Here is a 12779-nt window from a genome sequence, read left to right on the forward strand (position 1 = left end):
CGCGGGCCCCGCGATCGCGTTCGGCCGCGAGACAAAGATTTCCTCGGCGGATCGAGGACAGATCGGGATCTGTGGGAAATTCCAGGGCCACGAGAGCACACGCACACACATACACACACGCCGTGGGCAGGAGGATAACGAGGTAACGCAGGTAGAGCAGGCGAGGCGACAAAGGAACACCGTTTGACTTCGCGTCAGCGTGTTAACCCAGAACTGTGGGCCCGCGAAGCGGAGGCCGCCATTCTCCTGGAGCTCCGATAGAGCAGGTTAAGCGGATTAGAACGGCGAACAGGTATAATTCTGTTGGTCTATTGAAATCAGATAAGGGCAGCGATTAATGGCGCCGCGCCAGGTACTCGCTCGATGTTTCCTTTTGCGCGAGGGGGATACAGTAATGTCTCCCTTACTGACGCTCATATTGTCCACTAAATTGGATATCTTGGGAAGAGGAGATACGATTATTCGAGTCTTGCGGCTCGTTTTTATAGTTGTTGACAATCGATAACCATAAAAGACGAGCCACGGGGCTCGAACAATCGTATCTCCTCCTCCAAAATTGTCTACTTTCGTGCACAATCCGAGCGTCAATTAGGGAGACATTACTGTACTCGGAAGCGAGATATCGAGTTCTAACAGAGGACAAATTCGAGCGACGATAACTCCGCGAAAAATCACCTCGGGACGATGACTCTTTTTTTAAATTAAAGCTCGAAACCTCTACTTTCGGACAGTGTATCTGTATTTTAAGTTCCACGCAACCTCGCTACTGTAACCTCTTAAATGCGAGGCCATGTTCGTCGTACGTCATACGTCGTATCGTCGAGTTCGACGAATCGCACGGACTTTGGACAATTTTTCTCCGAGATGCCGTTCGCGGCAGAACGAAGTTCGATCTTTCCCCTTTAATTGAAAAAAAAAGAAACTCGGCTGTGATTTTTTCTCGCAAAGTTACAGCAGTTTATAGAAAGCCTTGCATGTTCTCCAATCTATGGTACGAATTGTCAACGACCATAAAAACGAGCTGCAAGGCTCGAACAATCGTATCTCCTCTTCCAAAATTGTCCATTTTTGTGGACAATCTGAGCGTCAATTAGAGAGACATTACTGTAGTTCGGTACTGACGGCAAATACCCTCGTAAATACAAAAAAAAAAGAAAAAAGAGAACTAAAGATTAACGGAGCAGTATAATGATTATCGAAGGAATTTAACCACGCAATCAAAGAGCGAATAGCTCGACCATCGCGGCGCCGAGAGCGGGCTCGTTCCGGGTCTAAGAGCCCGAAGACGAGGAGGGTTCGCTCTCGAATCGGAGGCACATCGAGAGATGTCCGCTCGGCCGGGTCATTAAAAACGAATCCGTCCGTCCATCCGGCGGAGCCGCGTTTAAAATTTTCTGCGATAGATCGAGAAGCGTTCCGTAATTCCGTGCGCGTGACCTCATTATCCTGCCCACGATTCCGCGGCGGGTCTCGGGTTTCCTGCAGAACGATCCCGGAGATTACGGTCTCACAACTCGATCTCGCAGCCGAGGACTGACCTCGCTCTCTTCCAGGTTGCAAGAACGTACGAGACCTCAATTGTTAATTTTGTAAGAGGCCCGGCCCGGCAAGCCGCGCGATCTCTATCGCGCTACTACAATGCCGCCGCTCTAAACCGATCTATAGCCGTCGCCCCACTCCCCCCTCAACAACAATAATAATAAGTCTTTAGAGCCGCCCACGCCGGACAATGAAACTCGCTGGCTATCGATCCGCAAACAAACTGACAGAATACACGACGAAAAGGGTGATTAAAAATTTCTCCGTATTCGTTGACAATTCGTACCATAGATTGGAGAACATGCAAGGGTTACTATAAACTGCTGTAACTTTGCGAGAAAAAATCGCAGCCGAGTTTCTTTTTTTTTCAATTAAAGGGGAAAGATCGAACTTCGTTCTGCCGCGAACGGCATCTCGGAGAAAAATTGTTCGAAGTCCGTGCGATTCGTCGAACTCGACGATATGACGTATGACGTACGACGAACATGGCCTCGCATTTAAAGGGTTACAGTGGCGAGGTTGCGTGGAACTTAAAATCCAGATACACTGTTCGAAAGTAGAGGTTTCGAGCTTTAATTTAAAAAAAGAGTCATCGTCCCGAGGTGATTTTTCGCGGAGTTATCGTCGCTCGAAGTTGTCCTCTGTTAGAACTCGATATCTCGCTTCCGAGTACAGTAATGTCTCCCTAATTGACGCTCGGATTGTGCACAAAAGTAGACAATTTTGGAAGAGGAGATACGATTGTTCGAGCCTTGTGGCTCGTCTTTTATGGTTATCGATTGTCAACAACTATAAAAACGAGCTTCGAGGCTCGAATAATCGTGTCTCCTCTTCCCAAGTTATCCAATTTAGTGGACAATATGAGCGTCAGTAAGGGAGACATTACTGTAATCCGGAACCGAAGGATTTCGTCGAGAAAACTAGACTTCGAGCGAACCTCGCCTGAATTAATTAGAAAATGTACAAGACCGTAGACCGTATGAAACGGTAATATACTGCTATTAAAGATCGCCCCATGAATCAGTCTCTTTATAGAACTCGAGCTTCCGGTCGCACACGTCGTTTCCATTCAACGTGATATTACAGATATAAGATAACACCAGCGAAAGATTAAAGAAAGGCTGCGTATTATCGCAGCCGGCAATGAATCGCGCGAATTAACGACGGTTCTCCGGCGAAGCGGATTAGCTCCAGCTTCGGGGTTGTCGTAAAAATTCGAAGTTTCCCGGGTCTTAAAAAAAAAAAAAACGAATTTCTATCAACGGGTCGTGCAACGGGAGTTGCGTAACAGGGGATTCGCGTTTAAAAAAAGAAAAAAAATGCGCGAAGCCGCGCGGACTCGTTCCATCTGGCTCGCATTAACCGCGAGAATGGCCCGTTCTCCGTGGTTAATGAAGAGATTTCAGTAATCCGCGTGTAATTGTGCCGAATACACTCTCCTCCAAAAGTATTAGCATGATCGCAAAGAATTGAGCGAATTTGAGAAACAGATGGGAAATTGCTGTGATGTCTTCAATTTATTTCGAAGCGGATTGTACGAAGTTATAACAAGTATTATACATATACCTATACACTATTTTACGTTATATAATCATGCGTTTTTTAATCATTTCTTAGACCAACTTCGGCCTTCGTTTTATCGGTTCGTCCACCATTTCTAATCCCATTTGGTTCCATTATAGAGATATGTACACATATATATATACTATACTATACTATATATATGTATTATAGTGCATAGCATATTTTTTTAGTTTTTATATTTTTATATTTTCATATTTTTTATATTTCATTATTTTATATTTTTATATTTTCATATTTTTTATATTTTATTATTTTATATTTTTATATTTTCATATTATAACTGTATAATGTATATACTTATAGTATATTTCGGAAACATGTCGCACAAAATGAACGAAACGCAACGAATGGCTGACATAATCGCCTAATACGATGCCATAAACCGTAATACTAAACGTGAAATATCACCTAAACCGACCGAGAAATTGCAATTTACACGAAATCAGCAGGTGTCCCGATACTTTTGCAGGGGTGTGTACAACGGCCGAACCTAAGCGGATCTCTCTGTCTCTCTGTCCGTCTCGTTCAAGGAACGAGATTTATATTTAGAAGTAGCGAAACGTTTGCTTGCAAAGTCCAGCCTTTAGTGTCCCGGATAGAGCGGCGCAAGGCTCGCGATCGAGCACGTGGCCGGCATTCCAATTAATCGCGCTCGCGCGGATGCTCCTTAAAAAGCGGGATTTCAATGTCCCCGCTCGTCGTGGCCTCCCGAAGAAACTCGCGATCGCCGGTCTACGGAACAGCCGAGATTTTCTTACGAAATTACGGTCCTCCCGCTGCGGTTTTATAGAAGCCCGGGGGGAGGGCGGGGGAGGGGAGATGACTAGCATGTGAAATATTATGCGAACGCATGTTTGGGAAGCAGATGCTGCGCATTCCGTACGGGAAATATCTCGAATAATGTCTCGCTGAATTTCGTGGTGAATTAAATTTTTGTGACCGATTTTTGCACCGAATAGTTTTAGTAAACGTAAACAAATTTATGTTGCGATCGCGACGATATGTAATATGATAATATAATTCGTATTCTTTGTTGCAGCTGCGACTACCTCCGAACCAGAGACCGCCAAGATTTTGTTGACGTAGCTAGAGCGAGTGAAAAAAGGTACAGAAAAATTTCTTCTCTGATTTTACCGGCGTAGACAATCGAAATTTTGTATTTTCCGTGAAGATTCGCAGTTCAATAACAACACGTTGCGAAATTCTATTAAATGATATGTAATATTATTTTATATTATTGTATATGATATATATAATATTATATATGATATAATAATATTGTGTAAGTATAGTGTATATATTATATACATATAAATATAATATAACAATATTACATAAATATAGTATATATATATTATATATAAATATAATATAATAATATTATAAAAATACAGTATATAGTATAGATAAATATAATATAATAATATTACATAAATATAGTATATATATTATATATAAATATAATATAATAATATTATATAAATATAGTATATATTATACATAAATATAATATGATAATATTATATAAATATAGTATATATTATACATAAATATAATATGATAATATTATATAAATATAGTGTATATATTATATACATATAAATATAATATAATAATATTACATAAATATAGTATATATATTCTATATAAATATAATATGATAATATTATATAAATATAGTATATATTATACATAAATATAATATGATAATATTATATAAATATAGTGTATATATTATATACATATAAATATAATATAATAATATTACATAAATGTAGTATATATATTCTATATAAATATAATATAATAATATTATATAAATATAGTATATATTATACATAAATATAATATAATAATATTATATAAATATAGTGTATATATTATATACATATAAATATAATATAATGATATTATATACAATAATATATATAATACAATATTAATTAATTAATATATATTATATTAAGACTTATTATATTAAATTATACGCCTCAAATCCGAAAGATCTAATATTTCGGGTCCCGAGGCTTCGAAAATAGCCCTTTTTCGAGGAAAACAAATTTTCTAATAACACGAAAATATCCAAAAATCGAATTTCTGCCATAAATTACCGGCTTCAAGACCACCGCGGATCTGCGTCGATCTGCGCATAAACTCCGAAGGCGCACAGCGAACAACAAACCGATTACCACCCGCGCACGTCAGCGGATCGTTATTTCTGCGTGAACGAAGCAGGTTCTAAGACGCCTAATGCGATATAATAATTGAATTTGATGATGTAATGAACGTCGGATACCGCGAACCCGGGATCTCGTAAGAAGTTCGCGCGATCCATCGGGGGCGGCCGTTCGTAATGGCGGCTCGTATGACAACCGTCGAACGTCGACAGGCGCACACAATCTCTGCCGCAGTTACGTAAACGCGTTCCTCCGAAAGGAAAACTAATTACCGGCGAACTATTCCGTCGAATTTTCCCCGTGGCGCGCGCGAACAAGCGCTACTACACTCATCGCGCGGATAATCCCGTTAAGGTACTTTTGATGCATCATTTTCCCCCAATACGCGCGTAATCCGGCGGGCATTTAATTATGCAAACGCCGCCCCGATCCCGGCGGAACGATAATTCCTTCATTATAGAGCCTCCGATCGGGAGATAGACAAATTCGCCCATTGTTCCTGTCCTCTCTCCCCCACAGCCCCTTTTTCGTTACTTAAGCGAGAATTATTTTCTCTTGTCTAAATGGATCGCTTCGGAGTGATTGTTTCCTTCGTGGCGCAAAATCTCGATCAAAATGTTACCGTTCCGAAACGAGACACGGTTCGAACACGTTGCTCGATATTAACCCTTTGCACTCGAAGCCATTTTAATTGTAAATCTAAATGAATTTTTCTGACTACGGTATTTCCATTTTATATGACAAAGTGCATTTTATGCATATGAAAGTTAGTCTTGTGACTCGTACAACAATTAGACTTTTAACAATTTTCTACATTATTATTATTATTATTATTAATTACATTATTATTATTATTACTATTATTTTTACTACTACTATTTATTACGATAATTATTATTATTACTACTACTATTTATTACGATTATTATTATTATTACTACTATTCATTACGATTATTATTATTACTACTACTATTTATTACGATTATTATTATTATTACTACTATTCATTACGATTATTATTATTACTACTACTATTTATTACGATTATTATTATTACTACTACTATTTATTATTATTACTATTATTTATTACGATTATTATTATTACTACTACTATTTATTATTATTACTATTATTTATTACGATTATTATTATTACTACTACTATTTATTATTATTACTATTATTTATTACGATTATTATTATTACTACTACTATTTATTATTATTACTATTATTTATTACGATTATTATTATTACTACTACTATTTATTATTATTACTATTATTTATTACGATTATTATTATTACTACTACTATTTATTATTATTACTATTATTTATTACGATTATTATTATTACTACTACTATTTATTATTATTACTATTATTTATTACGATTATTATTATTACTACTACTATTTATTATTATTACTATTATTTATTACGATTATTATTATTACTACTACTATTTATTATTATTACTATTATTTATTACGATTATTATTATTATTATTATTATTATTATTACTACTACTACTATTTATTATGATTACTACTACTACATCTAAACTTTTATAATATAAAAATTATCTTGAAACGTGATGTAACAATTTTTTGATGGTGCCTCAGCATCACCACTCGAGTGCAAAGGGTTAATTATGTTCGATATCAACCCTTCGCACTCGAGTGGTGACTCCGAGGCACCGTTAAAATTGTTGTATCACGTTGCAAGATAATTTTTACATTACAAAAGTCTAGACGTAAGAAAATTGGTAAAAGTCTAACTGTTGTACGAGCCGCGAGACTATAAATTTCGTACGCATATAAAATGCACTTTGTCGTGTAAAATGGAAATACCACGAGTCGGAAAAATTAATGTAAACTTACAGTTGAAATGGCTTCCAGTGCAAAGGGTTAATCGTTGTAAATGTTCGTAAATATTCGTCAAATTATTGATCGTTTGTATTCTCTGCCAAAAGGATCGCGACTTTGCTGCAGAAAGTCGAGCCGAGATCAAAATCGCTACGTTGCTGTGACATTTTATGGGAATTACTAAACGAAAGAGCTTGCATTTGTAGAGTTTTATTTCACGGTGCGAGCAAAAGAACGCTAATTAAATTAATTATTACTAATTTAAAAAGATACGCCACTTTGACACGAAACTATACGTATGCACAGTGATTTTTCATATTTTTATTTTTTTTAGTAATCCTATAACTAAAGCTTGTAAACTTATCGTATACATTCAATAAATAAATAAATAAATAAATAAATAAATAAATGAATGAATAAATAGTTTCGTCAGCGCAATTTCAGTATAGCGATTCGTGTACCGTAATGGCGACAGGAAAGAGCACCCATTGTAGTCGACGGGTCGGCGGGGATAGTTAGCCGAAGGATCGATCCATCGATTAAGCGATTAAATTCGTATCTTCAATCTCGGTTTATTACCGATGCCGTGACGCGACAGAGTCGATAAAAGGGACACCATGGGACACCCCGATCGTGCGCCGTCCATTCACGCGAGCGCAATTAACATTGTCGGCTTCTCTGAACTTGACGGTTTTTGATCGGCCGATAAGAAATTCAGGGCTGTCAATGCCGCGGCCGTTTTCTCAGCCGGTCTTTATGGCTCATCGACGAGCGACTCTCGGAGAACGAGAACTCGTCTTTTCCGCTGCATTTTCACGGCCGGATGTTTCCTTTGATCGGGGCGCTTTGACGGAAAATTAGCCGATCGATGATCATCGCTAATTTTATTGCTATTATTACTGTCGCTATTATTATTGTTATTATTATTACTATTATTATTACTTTATTGTTATTACTATTAATACTGTTATTATTGTTACTATTATTATTACTATTATTATTACTATTAATACTGTCATTATTATTACTATTATTGTTATTACTATTAATACTGTTATTATTATTACTATTATTATTACTATTATTGTTATTACTATTAATACTGTTATTATTATTACTATTATTATTACTATTATTGTTATTACTATTAATACTGTTATTATTATTACTATTATTATTACTATTATTGTTATTACTATTAATACTGTTATTATTATTACTATTATTATTACTATTATTGTTATTACTATTAATACTGTTGTTATTATTATTACTATTATTATTACTATTATTGTTATTACTATTAATATTATTATTATTATCGCTATTAATACTGTTATTATTACTATTATTATTATTACTACTACTACTACTACTATTTATTATGATTACTATTGTTATTACTACCATTTATTATTATTATTACTACTGCTACTATTTATTATGATTATTATTATTATTACTATTATTATTATTACTACTATTTATTATGATTACTATTTATTATCATGCAGAATCCGCGTAGAAAAATGAAAAGAGCCCATCCATGAAAAACAAATGAAATTCAATTAAAGTCGCATCAGCGTTGGCGCAACACAAACGACCTTTCCATATTTCTCGAGGCGAGCAAATCGAAAGGAAAATTGGCTTCGATTCGCGCAACAGCAAAAGCAGAATCGAGCGGAGTACATAGATATTAGCGGGCTGATCGATCGACCGAATCCGCGGCATCTAACTAGCGATCGTAATCGCCGATAAAAGCGATTGAGCAAGAACATTTGAAAATAAGGGGTAGGGCGGGTGAGATGAGGCCAATCGGGTGTTTAGCATTTATTCTTAGCGCGGACGAATGCGAGCGGGCAAACCGGCTCCCGCGCAGCAGCCGTTGCTTGCCTCATTCGAGCAAAAATTACGGTACGACGGGAAGAACGACGACGAAGACGACGACGACGACGCGCGTCACAGCCGATAGATACACGCCGGAGTAAGGCGACGCCGATATAATTAGTATGAACGTCACTTTCATTCTCCTCGTCGGACCCCCCGTCGCGTCGACACGCGTACGCAGTCGTTCCCCCTTTCGTTAAGCGTCCTCCGACGTTGCTGTGTGACCAGAATATATATGTATACGTTCTCTTCAGGCATCCAACGAATCGCCAGATTTTCGTCTCGGGTCGCACGATCGTACCGACAAATTTCCGTGTACAGTAATGTCTCCCTTACTGACGCTCAGATTGTCTCCACTAAAATGGATAATTTGGGAAGAGGAGATACGATTATTCGAGCCTCGCAGCTCTCGTTTTTATAGCTGTTGACAATCGATGATCATAAAAGACGAGCCACGAGGCTCGAACAATCGTATCTCCTCTTCCAAAATTGTCTACTTTTGTGCGCGATCCGAGCGTCAATTAGGGAGACATTACTGTACTTGGAAGCGAGATGTCGAGTTCTAACAGAGGACAACTTCGAGCGACGATAACTCCGTGAAAAATCACCTCGGGACGATGACTCTTTCTTTAAATTAAAGCTCGAAACCTCTACTTTCGGACAGTGTATCTGGATTTTAAGTTCCACGCAACCTCGCCACTGTGACCCTTTAAATGCGAGGCCATGTTCGTCGTACGTCATACGTCGTATCGTCGAGTTCGACGAATTGCACGGACCTCGGACAATTTTTCTCCGAGATGCCGTTTACGGCAGAACGAAGTTCGATCTTTCCCCTTTAATTGAAAAAAAAAGAAACTCGGCTGCGATTTTTTCTCGCAAAGTTACAGCAGTTTATAGTAACCCTTGCATGTTCTCCAATCTATGGCACGAATTATCAACAACCGTAAGAACGAGCTGCAAGGCTCGAATAATCGTATATCTCCTTTTCCCAAATTGTCCATTTTTCTGCACAGTCTGAGCGTCAGTTAGGGAGACATTACGTACATATTGCTGCTCGCAGTATTTATGCTTCGACATTCTGATTTCACGGTGCCGCGCAGTGTCTCGCCTTTCGTCGGCGAAACGTTGCATACCGTCAACATTGCGAAGACGAATTAGTGGCGCGATCGCGGACACACGGGTCACCGGACGACTTGTATGCAGCCGGGTTTATAGGCAGTTATTAGCAACCGCGGGTCGCGTCGCGTCGCGTCGGTGCATGCTCGCGACTGCAGTGGTTACGCTATCGCGGAGTCGATACGTCCGGTGACCCGTGGCTTTAATTTTCAGTGCGATGAAAACAGGTATGGCGATCTGGACGACTCTGAAAGAGTGAGTGAGAGAGAGAGAGAGAGAGAGAGAGAGAGAGAGAGAGAGCTATTAGGAGATTGGTAATCGTTAAACATTAATCAAACCATCGTTTGCCCAATTATTATAAATTAGCTCTAATAACTCACAAGCTATAATCGTTAATCATTGATCAGATTACTTTGTTATTATAACTATTTGCCCAATTTTAATTTGGAGAAAGAGAACGAGAGAGAGAGAGAGAGGGCTATTAGGAGATTGGTAATCGTTAATCATTAATCAAGCTATCGTTTGCCCAATTATTATAAATTAGCTCTAATAACTCACAAGCTATAATCGTTAATCATTGATCAGATTACTTTGTTATTATAACTTTTTGCCCAACTCTGATTTCGAAGAAAAAGAGAGGGAGAGAGAGAGAGAGAGAGAGAGAGAGAGAGAGAGAGAGAGAGAGAAGGAGAGGAACAGGAGCCCTCCTACTCGAGAAAAACGATGCCGAAAGTTTACCCGAGGCACTCCGGCGTTTGGCCGGCCGTTGTTGTCGTTGGCAGACTGCGGATGTTTATGCAGATTCACTTTTTTCCCCCCCGAGACGGATTCACTGAAGCGTCGACTAAATCGAGATTTATGCTGCAGGAGGAACGTATACGACAGGATAGAAAGCTCACCGCGACCTGTTAATTATTCAGGCGATTTTTATAAACTTGCGCGGAACGTGTCCGTCTGCTAGTAGAAACGGCCGGAGATGGTCAGACGCGTTCATGCATGCTTATGCACCGCGCGGTTCTAAAACGAGCGCTGGGTCATTTTTCTTTGACGCCACGGGTTCTGCTCCGATAAAATTTCCAGCAAATTTTTTTGGTATATACCTTAAAAAAGATATCTGAAAAATTATCTTAACAAATATCCTCTAACAATTAATGGTATAATATATACGAAAAAGAACAGAGATACTTCTTCACATTATTAAATAATATATTATATTATATGTGTTATATATTAATATGTTATATAATGTTATATGTGTATTAATATATATTAACAATAAATTATATATCAATATATATTAATAATAAGTTATATAGCAATATGTTATATATTAATATGTATTAATAATAAATTATATATCGATATGTTATATATTAATATGTATTAATAATAAATTCTACATCAATATGTTATATATTAATATATATTAATAATAAATTCTACATCAATATGTTATATATTAATATATATTAATAATAAATTCTACATCAATATGTTATATATTAATATATATTAATAATAAATTCTACATCAATATGTTATGTATTAATATATATTAATAATAAATTATATATCAATATGTTATGTATTAATATATATTAATAATAAATTATATATCAATATGTTATATATTAATGTATATTAATAATAAATTCTACATCAATATGTTATGTATTAATATATATTAATAATAAATTATATATCAATATGTTATATATTAATGTATATTAATAATAAATTCTACATCAATATGTTATGTATTAATATATATTAATAATAAATTATATATCAATATGTTATATATATATATATATTAATAATATATTATATATCAGCATGTTACATAATTATGACAAGTTACATATTAAACAATTCGAAAGACCTTCGCAACTCTGTAAGAAGCTGACCGATCGAACGAGTTTCAAGTTCGTGCAGCATTTTTTAATTCATACCGTTCGCCGAATCGCATCGAAAAAGAGACGATCGCCTGTATTGGTTCGGCACGCGACAGGAAGAAGGCGGGCAGTCCTTGCGAGTCGGGCCACGTAGTTCGCGGGGCCCTGTATATCGCGCAGCGGTCGCGTTATATTTTTCCGCAGCACAGCATAGGCGGTATGTTATTGCAGTGCCAAAAGTTTCCGGGTGGTTCTCGGTCCTATACCGGGTGTCCCCGGTTGAAGGTATGCATTACCTTCGCACCGAAATACCTCGGACATCGTTGTCGGGGCCGTCGAAAGTTTCGGCGAAAGTTTCCTCGGTGTCGTTGGAATCCGTGGTACCAGTAATTAGAGAAGTTTTCTTTCGCGATGAAGCAATTATAATCGGTCACGAAGCGACAGCGACGACGACGACGACGACGACAACGACGGCCCGATGAAAGTCGAGGCTGATCGAACGTTTCCTTGGCCCGACCCTCGGGGCAACATCGATGTCTGATGGCCCTTGCATTTTTTACCACGGAACCTTCGATTTCCTTTCCGAACAGTATCGCCGGTTGATCTTCGAGCTTAAGGGAACACTTCCTGGTGTATCGGATCTTTCCGTTCGTATAAATACAGGCGGTCCCAAAATTATTGTACGAGCAAGGAATGAGGGGTTCCTGAGG

The 12779-nt window shown here is 37.4% G+C and overlaps 1 protein-coding gene across 2 annotated transcripts in view; it reads left to right on the top strand.

The window, feature by feature from the left end:
- LOC117224039 (Organic anion transporting polypeptide 30B) overlaps positions 1 to 12779 on the top strand; it is a 121665-nt gene that overhangs the window by 43703 nt on the left and 65183 nt on the right. For both annotated transcript variants that reach the window (XM_076528686.1, XM_076528685.1), the window contains exon 2: positions 4163 to 4228. The gene's annotated coding sequence lies outside the window, so the exon portion shown is untranslated. The remainder of the gene's footprint in view (positions 1 to 4162; positions 4229 to 12779) is intronic.

The sequence above is a fragment of the Megalopta genalis genome, chromosome 2, assembly GCF_051020955.1.
Source record: "Megalopta genalis isolate 19385.01 chromosome 2, iyMegGena1_principal, whole genome shotgun sequence".
NCBI classification, from domain to species: Eukaryota; Metazoa; Arthropoda; class Insecta; order Hymenoptera; family Halictidae; genus Megalopta; species Megalopta genalis.